The 12,733-nt window shown below is 43.1% G+C and overlaps 1 protein-coding gene and 1 pseudogene across 1 annotated transcript in view; both read left to right on the forward strand.

The window, feature by feature from the left end:
- The first annotated feature begins 1,276 nt into the window (after positions 1–1,276).
- On the forward strand, positions 1,277–2,144 carry LOC104848363 (annotated as a pseudogene).
- A 6,270-nt stretch (positions 2,145–8,414) lies between these two features.
- Positions 8,415–12,733, forward strand: part of Ep400 (E1A binding protein p400) — a 100,256-nt gene continuing 95,937 nt past the window's right edge. Inside the window, 1 exon segment of the mRNA XM_033762491.1 lies at positions 8,415–8,535. The gene's annotated coding sequence lies outside the window, so the exon portion shown is untranslated.

The following is a 12,733-nucleotide window of genomic DNA, read 5'->3' on the forward strand; positions in this document are numbered from 1 at the left end:
CCCCCTTTTTTTTTTTTTTTTTTTTTTTTTTTTTTTCTTGGTACCAGGGATTGAATTCGGGTCCTTGTGCTTGCAAGGCAGTCCACCGAACTGCTGAGCTAAATCCCCAGCCCATCACACCATGTTTTTATTGTCCATATTGGTTATTACAAATTAATTGATTTCACCTTGGCAGGTACATGCATAGCATACTTTAACACCCCCTCCCCATTACCTCCTTGCCACATCCACTCTACAGTTTCACGTTGGGTAGGGGGATTTAATGCATATAATTTTCTTTTGAGGGGATACCAGTGATATTGAACTTGGGTCCTTGCATTTGTGAGGTAGGCATGGCACCACTGAGCTAAATCCCTGGCCCTTTTGGTATTTTGAGACAGGGTTTCACTGTGTAGCCCAGGTTGGCCTCAAACTCATGGTGATCCTCCTGCCTCAGCCTCTGAGTGCTGGGATACCACTGAGTGCTGGATGTACCACTGGCCTGTATAATGTATTTTGATCATATTCATCCCCCTATTGTCCACCCTTACCCCCATAGCCTGTTAATTAACTCAAAGAGAACCTTGGAGAACTTAGTCCAGCCCATTCTGTTGTCTACAACATCATCCACAAGGTCTGTCTCTGTGATAATAAATGGTGTGATAAACCTTAGACAATTCTGTAATTCAGTGTAACCCAACTTTGAACAATTCAAATGTATGTATTTCCTGAACTGGTATGGAGCCTTTGTAGCCTGCCCTAGGGTAGGAGAAAATGAATGTTTTGTTAGCATGTAGGTCTTTTGTGTTGAGCTCTTAAGCTTGATGGTATGCAGCATCTGGCCCAACCATCTTATACAGAATTTTTTTGTTTGTTTTGTTTTTTGTTTTTGAGACAGGGTCTTGCTATCTATTCCAGACTGACCTTGAACTCACTGTGTAGCTCAGGCTGACCTCGGACTCAACAGTGATTCTCCTGCCTTGGCCTCCTCTAAGTGCTGGGATTACAGGGGTGCACCACCCCTTCCCAGCTTTTTGAGTCTTTCTTAAATGAAAATTTTAAAAGATTGATGAAATTTTACTGTGAGCACTGTATCCACTGCCTACTCTGCCCAAAAAATGTTAAACACTTTCCATCTCTGCTTTATCAAATGTCCATTTTTTCTTTTTCTTTTCTTTCTTTTCTTTTGCAGCAGTGGGGTTGAACTCAGGACCTTCATACTGAGCTATATCACCAGCCCTTTTTAATTTTTAAAAAAATTTTAAACAAAGTCTTGAGGCTAGGGATTTAGCTCAGGGGTTCTGGCACTTCCCTTGCAAGTGCGCTGTCCTGAGTTTGATCCCCGGTACCAAAAAAACAAAACAAAACAAAACAGGCTCACACTGCTGAGGTCCACGGGTGCAGAGAGTACATTGGGTTGGGTGGTTCCTGTGCTTGAGTGCACACCTGCAGCTCGGGCCTTCGGTCTGACCCACACCATGGCTTCAGCTTTGGAGGAGTTGCAGAATGATCTAGAAGAGGTAAAGGTGTTGGAAAAGGCCACAAGGAAGAGAGTACATGATGCCCTGATAGCTGAAAAACCCAAGATAGAAACAGAAATAGAGAATAAAGTGCAACAAAAATCACAAAAGAAACCAGAATTTCTTGACAATGAAAAGCCAGCTGCTGTGTGGTTGCTTCTATCACAACGGGATATACTGTGAAAATCATTAGTTAAGGATGGGATCAGTCAGATAAATTTGTGAAAATCTACATTACCTTAACTGGAGTTCGTCAAGTTCCTGCTAAGAATGCAGGTGCATTTCACAGAGAGGTCATTTGATCTTTTTGGTAAAGAATCTAAATGGAAAGAATTATTCTGTGATTGTGAACAATCTCTTGAAACTCCTCTCAGTGGAAGGCAGTTAAAAAAAATCAAGACTGATACAGTTCTTACCTTATGTAGAAAGAAAGCAGAAAACATGCGATGGGAGTACTTGACTCAGGTTGAAAAAGAATGCAAAGAAAAAGAAAAGCCATCCTACAATCCTGAAACAGATCCTAGTGAGGGATTAATGAATGTTCTAAAGCAAGTTTATGAAGATGGAGATGATGATATGAAGCGAACCATTTAAGCCTGGGTGGAATCAAGAGAGAAGCAAGCCAAAAGAGACACAGAATTTTGAGACTTTTAAGTCCTTTTGAGAACTATTATATGGAAATAGTGGTATTTCCAATAAGGAAATGTTAGTGAGCTACACATATAAATTTGACAGATAACCACAAAGCTTCAAAGTAAATGCAGTGAATTCTCCATTTCTTATTGGAGGATTTATTTACATAAGATATGCATAGTGAACGTTTCCTCCTGAGATAGTTTTCATTATACCCTGGTCATTTTGTTCAAGAAAGGGTTATATGGTATTCTCATTGAAATATAAAAAGCAAGTCTTGTCTAAAGAAAACAATACATTATATGTATTTTTGTTCAGCTAGGAGTTTAAAAAAAATTATTTGCTTGCCTGTAAGTTACAGATGTCAACTTCTACTAATGTAAGAATAAAACTGAATTTTTTATAAAATTTAGATTTATGCCTTTGCTTCAAATTTGCTGTAGAGCTGATGAGCCCATTATCAGTTTGAGCAGTACATATACAAGGGATTACTATGCACTAATAAGACAATCACAAATGTTTCTCTCTAGATTTAAATAATTTTGTTTGAGTGTATAGAATTAAAAATAGACTGGGCTGGGGATTTAGCTCAGCAGTTTGGTGGCCTGCCTTGCAAGCGCAAGGACCTGAGTTCAATCCCCTGTACCAAAAAAAACCCAAAAACCTTCATATAGTAGCAGTAAGTTCTACCATGGATCAGAACTAACCATAAAGCAAAAATGATTAATTTGAAAATCCATCTATTCCCATGTTCAATAAAGTTGGATTTTAATATAAAACAAAACAAAAACAAAATGGGAAATTTTAGGCTGGGGATTTAGCTCAGTGGTTCTACTGTCTGCCTCACAAGCTCAAGGTCCCGAGTTTGATCTCCAGTACAAAAAAACAAAACAAAACAAAAAAAACCAAAAAACAAAGTCTTGCTGACTCACAAAGTTTTCCAGGCTGGGCTTGAATTTGTGATATTCCTGCCTCTTATAATGCTGGGATTACTGATGTCCAGGGTGGGTTTGAATTTGCGATACTCCTGCCTCTTACAATACTGGGATTACTGATGTCCATCACCAAGTGGAACTGTCTTTTGTTCTGATACAATAGAAAGTGAAAGTGATGTTTTTCATGTTTAAACTTGTTTGCGTTTAATTTTCTTATGCAGAAGGGATTATTCTGTTTGGTGTCAGATTTCTTTCCAGGACCGCGCTTGAAAGCAGCTCTTGAGGATGAGGCTGCTCATGGGGAAAGGCAGGGATTCCTGTGGCTGGCCCAGTGTGGGATTATGGAGGACAAGGCCTTGTGTTGCTGCCAGTGCCATGGGGTTCAGTCCTCACTGTGGCCTGGCTCTCCTTGGGCTGCTTTCACACAGTGGGGACATGGTAGCCAATCCTAGCCTGCAGCCCCAGACCCACTGTGGGCCAGTGGGGAGCAGTTCCTCCACAAGCCTCATTCCTCTTGCCTTTCATGCCACAGTGAGATACTGTCCAACCTGGTTAGACTGGCTGATACCCAAAAGACAAAAGACAAAAAAAAACCAAACAAACCCCAAAACAAAACGAATATTGGTCCTTACCAATATTCCCTGGTATACCAGGTATACCAGGAAACCCTGGTATATTCTTGGTTGGTATCTTAAATTAGTGTGGTCTCTACGAAGAACAGTAGTGAAGGTTCCTCAGAAAAACTAAAAATGGAGTCAGGCTTGGTGGAGCATGTCTGTAATCCCAGCATTCTGGGAAGTTGAGGCAGGAGGATTGCAATTTGATCCCAATCTGGCAATTTAGCAATTTAGTGAGATCCTCTCTCAAAAATAGAGAAAGAGCTAGGGATGTTGTTCATTGTAAAGACCCGAGTTCAATCCTTATTACTGCCAAAAACAAACAAAAAAAATAGCTAAAAGTGGGGGTTCGGGCTGTAGCTCAGTGGTAGAGTGCTTGCTTAGCATGCGTGAAGCCCTACGTTCCATCTCTAGCGCCATCAAAAGGCAACAAAAACCAAACAAAATCTAAAAATGGAACAGCCACATGACCTAGCATTTCTTCTCATGCATTATATTTAAAGGAAATGAAATCAGCATATCAAAGGGACACCTGCACACCCATGTTTATTGTAGCAATATTCATCATAGCCAGTAACGGAATCTGGTTCAGATGCCCATCAATGGATAAATGGATAAAGAAAAGGCAGGGATGTGTGAGAGAGAGAGAGTGTGTGTGTGTGTGTGTGTGTGTGTGTGTGTGTGTGTGTTCATGGAGTGTTATTTAGCTATAAAGAAGAATGAAATCTTTTCATTTGCTCTACAATTGTTGGAACACTAGAGAGCAGGAATTCCTAACTCCTGGGCCATGGACTGGTATCAGCCATGCCCTGTTAGGAGCTGGTCCACATAGTGGGGGGTGAGCAGCAGGCCAGCAGTGAGCTTCATCTATACTCAGCAACTTATAGCCTGTCATCCCTCATGTTACTGCTCGCAGAAGCACCTGAGCTCCGCTTCCTGTCAGATCAGGACTGACATCAGATTCCCAGAGGAGCGCTGATCCTGTGAGTCTTGCTGTGACTGGGCACCTGCAAAGGATCTAGGTTTCATTTACTGCATCTGTGGCAGCATTAAATCAGGAGCCGACACTTATTTTAGTCTGTGGCCCTCCTGCTATTTCATTTAATATTCCTGTGTGTGCCTCTCTTCACTTTGCATACTTGTCTCAGTCAGTTTTGGGAGCCCACAGCTAACCCTGAACAAAATGAGAAAAAAACAAACATCACCAGAGAGCTTCTTGGGAAGGGGAAAGACCCAGTGGTGAGATGGCAGAAGACTTTAAGAGTGCAACAGAAAGAAGCTGCACTTAAAAGAAAATACAATACCAAGTGGCCTACTTAAATTACTGTTTTGGGGCCAGGGGTTTAGTTCAGTGATGCCGCACCTGCCTCTCAAGCACAAGGTCCTGAGTTCGATCCCTGGTACCAAAATAAAAAAACAAAACAATTTCAGGTTCATTGCAACAAATAATTCACACTCTCCAAGCCTGCTTGGTGTAGTACATGATGACTGGCTCTCCCGTGAAGCTGTAAAAGCTTCAGCGTTGATCACCACACAGAGACCAAGAACCCTGCTTCAGAACACAAGACTTTGGAGTTTTCCAAAAGAAAAACATGAACAGCAAGTACAGAAGTGGCCCCTGAGGCCCCACGGGTGCCATCAAATGTGCCTGACCCTGGGCATTGGTCTCAGTGGCTGCCGGGATGCCTTTTCTGTGGGCCAGGAGCCTGTCCTGCCTGCTGCTGAGGAAGTTTGCTGGGAACTCTTGAATTCAAAGGTGATGCAAGTTCCTCTTTCAGCAGCACCATCGCTAAATGGTTGATGTACCAGTGTAGGATGTTGAGAACACGTGTTAGGGTTTGCAAGTTGCTTTGGCCCCAGTCCAGGCTGATGCATCTTTGGTGTGGCCAGCAAGGCGGCACTACTTGTCTTCATGCGTAGATTCTTCAGGAGGATGTGCATGAGGGCGCGTCCTGCACTTTTCTTGCTGCCAACCATGCTGCAGAGCCATGCAGGTCTTTGAGGACCTCATGGCTGGCTAGCAGGACTGGTTGCTCTGTGCTGTTTATGCACAGATGTGACTGGGCAGCTTCTGATTCTGGTTCAGGTCTCTAGGGTCATTTCTGAATGTGAGTCTGCACACGGTGTCATCCATAGCAAAATGCTGCCTTGCTGGAAAGCCTCACCTGGATTTAACAGTGTCTTGCAGGATGTGCTGAAAACAGTGGGCCACATTAAAGTACACACCCTTAATTTGCATCATTTGGTATGGCTTTGTGAGGGATGGACACAGAGCACACATGTCTCCTCTTACATACAGAAATGGGGTTGCTTTCTTTTTTTTTTAGACAGAATCTTGCCCTGAACTCACTGCCAAAGACCCCTGTAGTCAGGTTCCAGTACCTACCTGCCTATTATATGACACAGGCAGTAAAAGATACAATAAGAGAGAGAAAGCAGGGTGCCAGGATGACCAGTGCTAGTGGTATTGACAAAGGCACTGGACAGTCCTAGGCACTGACCATTTTGGGGGGGGGTACTGGGGATCAAACTTGGGACCTTGCACTTGCAAGGCAGGCAGCGGAACCACTGAGCTAAATCCCTGGCCTGGCTCTGACTTTTATTGGTAATCATTTGGGGTAAAGGTGATGTGTGGTTTCTATGGAATTTAATGTAAACAAGACTCAGAATGGACAAGACAAAAAAGCATTCTGGAATTAGGAAAAGAATAGACAAAATATATGATTATAATTAGAACATTGTCCTTCTAGTCTGAAGGTATAGTGGTAGGAATGGAATTTGGGTACGAGTTACTCTAACCTTAGCAGATAGGCTTCAGCCAAACTCACTTCTATAAACAAGCCAATTGATCATAACCAATATTACAGTCCTCTTGGGCCGGGGATTTAGCTCAGTGGTTCTGGTGACTGCCTCACAAGTGCAAGGACCTGAGTTCAATTGCTGGTACAAAAAAAAAAAAAGATTGCAGTCCTCTGTACTCACTATGTAGACCAGGCTAGCCTTGAGCTCCTGTAGCCTACAGAGTCCTCCTTCAGCCTCCCAACTGCTGGGGTCACAGACCTAGTCCACCATGCCTGGCAAGGTTCTTTCTGTAGGTAAATCACTAGCCAGAGTTCCTGAGTTCAGAGAGTTGTTTTAGAAAAATGGTCACCCTGGCAGCACATTCCAATGACATGGAATAGTCTGCAAAACTTATTTGTGTGACATGTTCTTTTTCCTCGGTGAACTCAGGGGAGAACAACAACTATGTTAAAGGTGTTAGATAAAGAGGCTGCATTCAAAGGCAAACTGGATTATGGAGGTGACGAGTGACCATTGGGAATCCTGGCATGTTTCAGACATGAGCAGAAATTTCGAAAGAGAATAGGTCAGGCTCTCCAGCTGGTGGTGCATGGATCGCCAAACTCAGCTTTCAGAAGAGTTTGAGTGTTTGTCTCCCCAGCTTCAGAAGAAAGACCCCTGAGCTGGGAATAAATGGATATGGGACCCACTTGTGAATGAGCTGGGTGCATGGGCTTTGTTGGTGTCAGAAGAGGATCGACTCCTTGGGATTACAGATGGCTAACCTTAAAAAGTGTGTTTGAAGTCAGGCATTGTGGCACATGCCTGTAATTCCAGCAGTCAGGAGGTTGAGACAGGAGGACTATTGCAGATTCCAGGCCAGCCTGGGCTACATAGTGAGACCCTGACTCAAAATGCAAACAAAAAAAGACAATAAAATATATGTTTACAGTAACTTCAAATCTCTGTATGTTCTGGATTAAAGTCAAAGTGTAATATCCTGAGATTGCCACAAAAGCACTGGAAAGTTTGTTTCTGTTTCCAACGTCCTGTCTCTGTGAAGCAGGGTTTTCTACAGTGCTAGCAACTAAAATGAGATTAGAGCTGATTGGGTGTAAGTAACACACTTTCAGTGCCATTGTTCCCCCATCACTCATCAGATGGGACCACCTAGTTTAAGGAAAACAAGCTGGGGGCTCCCACTGATTCTGCATTGTTGACCCCCTTCCTCAGTTGTCTTCCATGAAACTTTATCTTTGGTGCCAAAATGACTGGGGACTGCTACAGAGAACATAAATGAGACAAGCCAGACACGAGCAGTTACCACATAGTCTCACTCCCTGTGGGATTTGGAAAGATTATCTGTGGAAGTCAAGAAGAGTACCACGCTCTCTGGAGACGAGGCAGATGGCAGAGGGCAGGAAGACCTTGATCTGTGTAGCTCTTCTGCAGCAGGCTGAGGGCCCTTTCAGAGTAGCTGGTTGAGATGATGGATAAGGATGTGCAGATGCTGACTGCCTGCAGTGATGGTCACACCTACCACATGAGTCTGTACAGGTCCTGTGTCAGAAGAAAGCCAAGCTAAAGTAAGACACATGGCCAGTTAAGACCTTGCTTAGTCATTGGTCATATGTTGCTCCTGTTGGAGTATCTGCACCTTATTTTTTGTAAACACTTTTAGATAAAATTTCTCTGTAATTGTATTTATTTCTCTAATTCACTTATATGGTCACTGAAGTGAGGAACTGTTCTGTTAAAGAATCAAGGTATAATTCATAGTAAAAGTTCATGGTTTTTACTCTGCATTTCTGCATCGTTTTGATCCTCTTCATGTTGGTGTGATCACTGTTGGAAGTCAGCTGTAGAAACAGCTTCCTGTCTTCCTTAGGACCACCCTGTCTTGTTCTGCCCTAATCTCTGGCCCTGTGGTCTTGCCTTTTCCAGAATGTCCTAACAGTGCCCATGGGTGTGGCCTGAGCTGGGTGGCTGGCGAGGCCTCTGCCTGCATCCCCTGTGCTGTGGTAACAGTAGCTGGCCCCTTGTGTGACTACCACAGTTCGTCAGGTGGAGGTCAGTATTCACATTTTGATGTGTTTCAGTGGACTTTAAATATTGGTAACTTTTACATAGTAGTGATAAACCTATATAATTAATATCTTTCTTTTTTTCACTTAATGATGTATTGGGCCAAGCTGGTCACACATCTTTATTTATTATTATTTTTTTAAATCAATTAATTAATTAATTAATTTTTTGTTGTTTTTTTGAGACAGGATCTCACTACGTAGTTGAGACTGACCTGAAACTCACTATGTAGTCCAGCTGGGCAATTTAGTGAGACTGTCTAAAAAACAAAAACAAAAAGGCTGAGAATGTGTTTCAATGTGGATGCCCTGGATTCAGACCTCAGTGTAGGGATGGGGGAATCTGTTTGGGTATTGTGGTGCATGCCTATCTATGATCCAGAGGCTGAGGAAGGATCATGAATTCAAGGCATCCTGGATTACATAGTAGGTTCAAAACTAGCTTGGACTACACAGCAAGACTGTTTTGTTTTGTTTTTTGTTTGAGACAGGGTCTCCTTGTGTAGTTCAGGATAGCCTTGAACATACTATGTAGTTGAGGCTGGCCTCACACTTGCAAAAGATCCTCCTGCCTCACCCTCCTGATAGTTGGGATTGATTATAGGCATGTACCACCATGCCTGGCTAAGACTCTGTTTTGCAAAACAAAACAAAAATAGAAACACTTTTCATCTTTATTACATATTCTCCATCTAGAACTGTGGTGATGAGCCTATGGCATGCGTGCTGCAGCAGGCTGTTAGCATTGAAAGCTTAAAGAGAGGTTCGCCATCATTGATCTAAACTTGAATGTTGACTATTTCTGGTTACATCTTTGACCTTTTTTTTCCCCATCAGTATTGGGCAGTGAACCAGGGTTTTCACACTGAGCTACATCTTCAGCCTATTTTATTTTATTTTTGTTGTTGGAGACAGGTCTGCAGTTCAGGCTGACCTTGAGCAGTATAGCCCAGGCTATACTGTGACAATCCTCCTGTTTCAGCCTCCTGAGTCCTGGGATTACAGGCATGTTTATTTTATATTTTAAGACAAGATATTGATAAATTGCCTAGGCTGATCTCAAACTCCATCTCCCTGCCTCAGCTTCCTGATACTGAGATTACTGGTGTGTACCAAGGCTTGGCTATGCGCAGTGTTTTTGTTTTGTTTTGGGTTTTTTTGGGTACTGGGGATCGAACTCAGGACTTTGCACTTGCGAGGCAGACGCATAGCACCACTGAGCTAAATCCCTCGCTTATGCAGTGTTTTTAACTGGTGGATTAATTTACCTAGGATAGATTTTCTGAAGTAGGATTACAAGGTCAGAGATGATGGGGTCATCTTGGGCTCTCTCACTTCCCCACTACTGCCTGCACCTCAGGTTCCGAGAGGATCTCCTAGCTGTCTGCCATGCCTCCCATCTTCTCCTCAGTGCGAGGAGGTAGAGTGCTAGCAATCTGCTCGTGTTCCTTGCTCACTTAGTTTGTGCTGTTTATTAGTAGCATGTGGAAGGGATTCAAATTCTCTGAACGGGTTTTTTTAAAATTTGAGACAGGGTCTTGCTGTGTAGTTCAGGCTGGCCTTGAATTTGTGGCAATCCTCTTGTCTCAGCCTCCCAAGTGCTGGAGTATAAGCATGTGCCACCAAGCCTAGCTGAATTGTTAAGTTGGTTGATATTTTTCTCGTTTTGCAGACTGTCTTGTCTGTGTTTTCTACTGGGGTTAGTGTTTTTGTCACGTTTTCGAGTGCTTTCTATTATGCTGCTAATAGCTCTCTCTTACCTTCACTCCACAGGTCTTTTCTAAGATGTTTGCTACTACATTTTAATGATGAACTTTTTTTTTTTCTTTGTACTGGGGATCAAACTCAGGATCTTGCTTGCACTTGGCCAGGCAGGTGCTGTGCCAATGAGCATACATCCCCAGCCCTGAGACAGGGTTTCATTTTGTAGTTCAGGCTGGCCTTGTACTCACTTGGTAGCCCAAGCTGCTCTTAAACTATGGCAATCCTCTTGCCTCAGCCTTCCAAGTGCTGGGATTACAGGTATGCACCACTATGTGTGTGTGTGTGTGTGTGTGTGTGTGTGTGTGTGTGTGTGTGTGTGTGTGTGTGTCTTTTTTTCCTTCCTTCTTTTCTTCCTTCCTTCCTTCCTTTTTTCTTTTTTTCTTTTCTTTTTTTGTACCAGGGATAAAACTCAGGACCTTTCACTTGTGAGGCAGGCAGCGGCACCACTGAGCTAAATTCCCAGCCCCATTTTTAATTAATTTTTTGACAATTCACTTTTGATTTCTGTCTGTCTTTTTTTTTTTTTTTTTTTAGGCAGAGTCTCTCTTTGTAGTTCAGGCTGGCCCTGAACTCACTGTGTAGTCCAGGCTGGTCTCAAACTTGTGACAATCCTCCTGCCTCGGCCTCCTGAGTATGGGGATTACAGGTGTACACCACCATGCCCAGTCTGTCTGTCTTTCTTATTGTGCTTACTGGGATTGCACCCAGAGCCGCATGCATGCTGGGTGTGTACTAGTGAGTTCTTCCCTCAGCCCTTTTGAATTTTAAATGTTTAAAAATTTTGTCTCTAAATCTTTCTTTTCAGATTGAGCTTTATTAGTTTTAGGAGTAGAAATTTAATTTCATTCCAAGATTTAGTATTTGCCTTTGTAGTCTTTTTTTTAATAGCTGTTTGTAAATTTTGTTTTAGTTTTTTTACATTTGATATAAAAGAGTGTGTGCTTCTAAAAGTTCTTAATTTGGGCCGGGGATTTAGCTCAGTAGTTCGCCGCTTGCCTTACAAGCACAATGTCCTGAATTCGATCCCTGGTATAAAAAAAAAAAAAAAAAAAGTTCTTTATTTTGATATGTGATTTGTGATGAGAGATTATAGAGTTTGTGTTGAATATTCTGAATACATCAGTGTGCTATAACATTTTGTCCCCAATTTTTGCTTTGCCCTGGTTTTGTGAATGGTTAAAATTTTAATTATTATTTACTAGTATACATTTGCAATACATAATGAATACATTTATCATGGACAGTTGTACATGTACATATTGCATCCTAAAGAACCACTACATTTGTGAGTTGCTTTTTTTTCCCCCCTAAGAGTAGAAAGAATTTATTGAGAGAAAGATAGTTTCTATCTAAGAGAGGCAGAAGGGGAACCAGAAAGTGGGTTGCCCCTGTGAGTTGCTTTTTGACATTCTTTTCCCACTGATGGCCTTGCCCCTCTGGGCTGTTCTAAGTGTAACCTCAAGCACACCTATGTGTGTGTCTGTTCTGGTTTTTCTTTTGCTTTCACCTCCACTTATGACATTTGCTTTAAAAAGTCAAGGAGGAGGGCTGGGGATTTAGCTCAGCGTTTCGGTGGCCTGCCTTGCAAGCACAAGGACCCAAGTTCAATCCCCAGTACCACCCCCCAAAAAAAAAGTCAAGGAGGAAGTTTCTTTGGAAGGTAGTAAGAACCACAGGGGGCAGGGATCCCTGCAGCCCAGCCAGCTTGTCAGGGCAAAGTGCTGGGCCTGCCTGGGTAGGTAGCACAGGCTCTTCCTCTGTGCGCTCCTTTTTTTTCCCTTCAGTTTGCTGAGCTTGCCCGTATCTTCACCTCCGTCTTCAGGTACTAATCGTCTGGTCAGACCATGCTTTTCGTCTCCTGGTTTAAATTTGTACTTGTTTGTTACGTATGCTAGGAATATACTTGTGCATTTGTAATTGTATAGTTTTGATTTCATGTTTGCCACTGTTCAACTTGGGATTCAGGACTGGAAGAGCACTATAAATTTTGTAGCTCCTTCAAGTTCATGATTTCAGAGTGTCAGGAACCCCAGGAACAGAGGAGCTGGGTGTCCCTTACAGGGCTGGAGCAGCTGTGTGGTAGCACCTGCTCAGCCTGGCACCCACAGTGCACAGTGCAGTCCCTTCATGCTCTGCTTCTCCATGCCAGGAGGTGGCTGGTTCTGAGCAGCAGCTGCCCTTGCATGGGTGTTGGCCCACCTCCCTGGAAATTTGGTTCTGAGCTGGGTGCTGGTTGCCATCTGTCAGTCATTTGCACCATTGTTCCTCCCGGGGAGAAAGTGCCTATGGCCCACACAGCGGTCCCCACACACCTGCCCCTCTCCTGCATAGGTTGCAGAGCTGGCCTGGTCTGATGCTGGGTGAATCCTGCTCCATCCTCCTTTGGTGGACCCCTTTTGCTCTCTCGCCATTGTCAAGCT

This window comes from Fukomys damarensis, unplaced genomic scaffold, assembly GCF_012274545.1.
Source record: "Fukomys damarensis isolate Sample0158 unplaced genomic scaffold, DMR_v1.0_HiC HiC_scaffold_12, whole genome shotgun sequence".
In the NCBI taxonomy this organism is placed as follows: Eukaryota; Metazoa; Chordata; class Mammalia; order Rodentia; family Bathyergidae; genus Fukomys; species Fukomys damarensis.